The sequence below is a fragment of the Salvelinus fontinalis genome, unplaced genomic scaffold (assembly GCF_029448725.1).
Source record: "Salvelinus fontinalis isolate EN_2023a unplaced genomic scaffold, ASM2944872v1 scaffold_0396, whole genome shotgun sequence".
Classification (NCBI taxonomy): domain Eukaryota; kingdom Metazoa; phylum Chordata; class Actinopteri; order Salmoniformes; family Salmonidae; genus Salvelinus; species Salvelinus fontinalis.
In genome coordinates, this window is record NW_026600605.1 from 1,319 (window position 1) to 8,270 (window position 6,952).

Consider the following 6,952-nt stretch of genomic DNA (forward strand, 5'->3'; position numbering starts at 1 on the left):
AAGCTCCTTTCCTGAGGACGGCTCACCTCTCACAGTTCTGGGTGACTTTAACCTCCCCATGTCTACCTTTGACTCATTCCTCTCTGCCTCCTTCTTTCCACTCCTCTCCTCTTTTGACCTCACCCTCTCACCTTCCCCCCCTACTCACAAGGCAGGCAATACGCTTGACCTCATCTTTACTAGATGCTGTTCTTCCACTAACCTCATTGCAACTCCCCTCCAAGTCTCCGACCACTACCTTGTATCCTTTTCCCTCTCGCTCTCATCCAACACTTCCCACACTGCCCCTACTCGGATGGTATCGCGCCGTCCCAACCTCCGCTCTCTCTCCCCCGCTACTCTCTCCTCTTCCATCCTATCATCTCTTCCCTCTGCCCAAACCTTCTCCAACCTATCTCCTGATTCTGCCTCCTCAACCCTCCTCTCCTCCCTTTCTGCATCCTTTGACTCTCTATGTCCCCTATCCTCCAGGCCGGCTCGGTCCTCCCCTCCCGCTCCGTGGCTCGACGACTCATTGCGAGCTCACAGAACAGGGCTCCGGGCAGCCGAGCGGAAATGGAGGAAAACTCGCCTCCCTGCGGACCTGGCATCCTTTCACTCCCTCCTCTCTACATTTTCCTCTTCTGTCTCTGCTGCTAAAGCCACTTTCTACCACTCTAAATTCCAAGCATCTGCCCCTCTAACCCTAGGAAGCTCTTTGCCACCTTCTCCTCCCTCCTGAATCCTCCGCCCCCACCCCCCCCCCCCCCCCTCCTCCCTCTCTGCAGACGACTTCGTCAACCATTTTGAAAAGAAGGTCGACGACATCCGATCCTCGTTTGCTAAGTCAAACGACACCGCTGGTTCTGCTCACACTGCCCAACCCTGTGCTTTGACCTCTTTCTCCCCTCTCTCTCCAGATGAAATCTCGCGTCTTGTGACGGCCGGCCGCCCAACAACCTGCCCGCTTGACCCTATCCCCTCCTCTCTTCTCCAGACCATTTCCGGAGACCTTCTACCTTACCTCACCTCGCTCATCAACTCATCCTTGACCGCTGGCTACGTCCCTTCCGTCTTCAAGAGAGCGAGAGTTGCACCCCTTCTGAAAAAACCTACACTCGATCCCTCCGATGTCAACAACTACAGACCAGTATCCCTTCTTTCTTTTCTCTCCAAAACTCTTGAACGTGCCGTCCTTGGCCAGCTCTCCTGCTATCTCTCTCAGAATGACCTTCTTGATCCAAATCAGTCAGGTTTCAAGACTAGTCACTCAACTGAGACTGCTCTTCTCTGTATCACGGAGGCGCTCCGCACTGCTAAAGCTAACTCTCTCTCCTCTGCTCTCATCCTTCTAGACCTATCGGCTGCCTTCGATACCGTGAACCATCAGATCCTCCTCTCCACCCTCTCCGAGTTGGGCATCTCCGGCGCGGCCCACGCTTGGATTGCGTCCTACCTGACAGGTCGCTCCTACCAGGTGGCGTGGCGAGAATCTGTCTCCTCACCACGCGCTCTCACCACTGGTGTCCCCCAGGGCTCTGTTCTAGGCCCTCTCCTATTCTCGCTATACACCAAGTCACTTGGCTCTGTCATAACCTCACATGGTCTCTCCTATCATTGCTATGCAGACGACACACAATTAATCTTCTCCTTTCCCCCTTCTGATGACCAGGTGGCGAATCGCATCTCTGCATGTCTGGCAGACATATCAGTGTGGATGACGGATCACCACCTCAAGCTGAACCTCGGCAAGACGGAGCTGCTCTTCCTCCCGGGGAAGGACTGTCCGTTCCATGATCTCGCCATCACGGTTGAAAACTCCATTGTGTCCTCCTCCCAGAGCGCTAAGAACCTTGGCGTGATCCACCCTGTCGTTCTCCACCAACATCAAGGCGGTGGCCCGTTCCTGTAGGTTCATGCTCTACAACATCCGCAGAGTACGACCCTGCCTCACACAGGAAGCGGCGCAGGTCCTAATCCAGGCACTTGTCATCTCCCGTCTGGATTACTGCAACTCGCTGTTGGCTGGGCTCCCTGCCTGTGCCATTAAACCCCTACAACTCATCCAGAACGCCGCAGCCCGTCTGGTGTTCAACCTTCCCAAGTTCTCTCACGTCACCCCGCTCCTCCGCTCTCTCCACTGGCTTCCAGTTGAAGCTCGCATCCGCTACAAGACCATGGTGCTTGCCTACGGAGCTGTGAGGGGAACGGCACCTCAGTACCTTCAGGCTCTGATCAGGCCCTACACCCAAACAAGGGCACTGCGTTCATCCACCTCTGGCCTGCTCGCCTCCCTACCACTGAGGAAGTACAGTTCCCGCTCAGCCCAGTCAAAACTGTTCGCTGCTCTGGCACCCCAATGGTGGAACAAACTCCCTCACGACGCCAGGACAGCGGAGTCAATCACCACCTTCCGGAGACACCTGAAACCCCACCTCTTCAAGGAATACCTAGGATAAAGCAATCCTTCTGCCCCCCCCCCCCCCCCCCCTTAAAAGATCTAGATGCACTATTGTAAAGTGGCTGTTCCACTGGATGTCATAAGGCGAATGCACCAATTTGTAAGTCGCTCTGGATAAGAGCGTCTGCTAAATGACTTAAATGTTGTACAAGGAGTCCTTGGTCTAGAATAAATCGTTGTTTGGTTTTAAAATGTCCTCTTCTCCTGTCGAATTAGCAACCTTAGCTAGCCAAGTGGCGCGAACATGTCCATCTTCTCTCGACGCAAACAACGGAAAACTCCAAAAATCCCGATAAACGTTGAATAATCTGATAAAACTCGGTTGAAAAAACATACTTTACGATGATATTATCACATGTATCAAATAAAATCAGAGCCGGAGATATTAGCCGTGTATACCGAACGCTTTTCAGAAGGCGATCTGGGGTTCCTTCTCGCGCCTTTGAAGTCAATGAAATTTCCAGACCTGTCACTCACGCTCTTGTTCGACCTCAGATCAAGCTAGACACCCCATTTCACCTCCCACTGCCTGCTGACATCTAGTGGAAGGCGTATGAAGTGCATGTATATCGATAGATATAAGCAAGTTGAATAGGCAGGCCCTGGAACAGAGCCTCGATTTCAGATTTTTCACTTCCTGTCTGGAAGTTTGCTGCAAAATGAGTTCTGTTTTACTCACAGATATAATTCAAACAGTTTTAGAAACTTGAGAGTGTTTTCTATCCAATAGTAATAATAATATGCATATTGTACGATCTAGAACAGAGTACAAGGCCATTTCATTTGGGCACGATTTTTTCCCAAAGTGAAAATAGAGTCCCCTACACACTAACAGGTTAACTGATTTTTGTCCTCTGACGTCCTTGGGTAGGCAGAGGAGGTCTGGAAGGGCATCAATGAATCTTTGGGTTTTCTGAGAATTTATTGCACGACTTTTGATGCTCCTTGGTTGGGGTCTGAGCAGATTATTTGTTGCGATTGCAAACGTAATACAAAAGTGGTCCGATAGTCCAGGATTATGAGGAAAAACATTAAGATCCACAACATTTATTCCATGGGACAAAACTAGGTCCAGAGTATGACTGTGACAGTGAGTAGGTCCAGAGACATGTTGGACAAAACCCACTGAGTCGATGATGGCTCAGAAAGCCTTTTGGAGTGGGTCTGTGGACTTTTCTATGTGAATATTGAAATCACAAAAAATGTGAGTATTATCTGCTATGGCTCCAAGGTCCGATAGGAATTCAGGGAACTCAGTGAGGAACGCTTTATATGGCCCAGGAGGCCTGTAAATAGTAGCTATAAAAAGTGATTGAGTAGGCTGCATAGATTTCATGACTAGAAGCTCAAAAGACGAAAACGTCGGGGGGGGTTTTGTAAAAAAAAAGTGCTATCGTAAATGTTAGCAACACCTCCGCCTTTGCAGGATGCACGGGAGATATGGTCACTCACTTGTGTAACCAGGAGGTGAGGCCTCATTTAACACGTTTCAGTCAGGCCAATCACATCAAGATTATGATCAGTGATTAGTTAATTGATTAGTTAATCTAACATTAAGTAGCCCTATTTTGAGATGTAAGGTATCACGATCTCTTTCAGTAATGGCAGGAATGGAGAAGGTCTTTATTCTAGTGAGATTGCTAAGGCGAACACCGCCATGTTTAGTTTTGCCCAACCTAGATCGAGGCACAGACACGGTCTCAATGGGGATAGCTGAGCTGACTACACTGACTGTGCTAGTGGCAGACTCCACTAAGCTGGCAGGCTGGCTAACAGCCTGCTACCATATTTCATTATGGTGCTAGAGGAGTTAGAGCCCTGTCTATGTTGGTAGATATGATGAGAGTACCCCTCCAGCTAGGATGGAGTCCGTCACTCCTCAACAGGCCAGGCTTGGTCCTGTTTGTGGGTAAGTCCCAGAAAGAGGGCCAATTATCTACAAATTCTATCTTTTGGGAGGGTCAGAAAACTGTTTTCAACCAGCGATTGAGTTGTGAGACTCTGCTGTAGAGCTCATCACTCCCCCTAACTGGGAGGGGGCCAGAGACAATTACTCGATCCCGACACATCTTTTTAGCTGATTTACACCCTGAAGCTATGTTCCGCTTGGTGACCTCTGACTGTTTCATCCTAACATCGTTGGTGTCGACGTGGATAACAATCCAGAAAGTTATCTAAGAGTGTTTGGATATTTTGGTTACTGGTTGCTTTCTGGTATTCTTCTATGCTGATTTGGGCCCAGCTGTATGAATATCTGATGTTGTACAGCTCACTGGGCTGTGAATGTGTGGTTGTTTCCATGTCTGTTCTTTTGAGGAACAATGTAATTTGGCTGTGATCAGACAGAGGTGTTAGTGGCTTGACAGTGAATGAGCTGAGAGAGAAAGGGTCAATGTCTGTAATCATATAGTTTACTGTACTGTGGCCAAGAGGTAAGCAGTAGGTGAATCTCCCCAAAGAGTCCCCCCGTAACCTACCATTGACAAAGTACAGACCCAGGCTTCTACAGAGCTGCAACAGATCCCTTCCGTTGTTGTTGATGGTGCTGTCACTGCTGTTTCTATGGGGGAGAATAAGACAGTTAGAAACAGTATGGCCTGTAATAAAGCTGTCCCCTCGTGTGCTTGTTATATCAGGTAGTGTTCCTGTGCGCGCATTTGTGTCCCCACAGATAAGCACATTTCCCTGGTCCTGGAAATGGCACGTCTCTTCCTCAAGGGTGGGGAAGATCTCCTCTGAGTAATATGGGGATTCTCTCTCTCTGTTTCTCTCTCTCTCTCTGTTTCTCTGTTTCTCTATCCCTCTGTTTCTCTCTCTCTCTATCTTTCTCTCTCTCTCGCTATCTCTCGCTCTCTCTCTCTCTCTCTCTCTTTTTCTCTCTTTCTCTCTCCCTCTCTGTTTCTCTCATTCTCCAGCTGTACATCCAGACCACCACCCTCTGTATCTCTATGAATCTCAGTGCCTTTGGTAACACAACTCTCTCTCTCTCTCTCTCTCTCTCTCTCTCTCTCTCTCTCTCTCTCTCTCTCTCTCTCTCTCTCTCTCTCTCTCTCTCTCTCTCTCTCTCTCTCTCTCTCTCTCTCTCTCTCTCTCTCTCTCTCTCTCTCTCTCTCTCTCTCTCTCTCTCTCTCTCTCTCTCTCTCTCTCTCTCTCTCTCTCTCTCTCTCTCTCTCTCTCTCTCTCTCTCTCTCTCTCTCTCTTTCAATTCAATTGACTTTATTGACATGGTAAGTTCGTTATTACTTACATTGTCAAAGTATACATATCGAAAAAAAAAAATATATATATATGTATATATATACAAAATATATATATATTTATATATAAATAAATGGTGGGACCAACAGCAATAATAACAGTAGTAGTGGACATGGGATTACCATTAACAACAACTACAACAACAATATTAATCCGAACAACGATAAATTTACACAACAGTAGTAGACCAGTGTCAATATGACTTGAGAAGACATATGACCTGGTATGAAAGACAAAACAAAACTAAGCTAAATGGGAAATATTATCAATATTACTTTGCATTTTTCACTGGCTGTCCCTCAGGTTGTGGCAGGAGGACACATATTTGGCTGCCAAAACTGCACATTTTGGCTTTTCACCCAGTAAATATTAGATTTTTTCTTCATCTTTTATAGTTTCAAATTCTTTGTATTGAGTTATAATTTTGGGAAAGTAATATGCTCTTAGGTCTGAGTATTTGTCACAGTGTAGTAGGAAATGCACCTCTGTCTCTACCTCTCCCCTGGAGCAGAGTGAGCACAGCCTGTCCTCTCTGGGCAGCCAGGTTTGTCTGTGACGACCGGTCTCTATAGCCAGACGGTGCTCACTGAGTCTGTACCTAGTCAATGTTTTCCTCAGTTTCCAATCAGTCACAGTGGTCAGATAGTCTGCCACCATGTTCTGTCTGTTTAGAGCCAAATAGCATTGAAGTTTACTTTGATTTTTTGTGGTGTCTTTCCAATAGGTTATATATTTTTCTTTTTGTTTTGTGATGATTTGGTTGGGCCAGATTTTCTGAGGGCTGTCCCGAGGCTCTATGGGGTTGGTTTGGGTTGGTGAACTGAGCCTAAGAACCAGCTGGCTGAGGGGACTCTTCTCTGGTTTCATCTCTTGACATTGTAGAGCTGTGTGATGGAATGTTTTAGGGTCACTTGTTTTTAGATGGTTGTAAAATTTGATGGCTCTTTTTTCTATTTGAATGAGGAGGGTGTATTGGCCCAATTCTGCCCTACATGCGTTATTTGGAGTTTTTCTTTGTACTTGCAATACAGTCTTGCAAAACTCTGCATGCAATATTTCAGTTGGATGTTTGTCCCATTTAGTAAATTCATTATTAGAGAGTGGACCCCATACTTCACTGCCATATAGAGCAATTGGTTCTATAACTGATTGAAAAATTTTGAGCCAGATTCTAATTGGAATTTCAATTTTGATGTTCCTTTTAATGGCATAGAATGCTCTTCTTGCTTTGTCTCTCAGCTCATTCACAGCCAT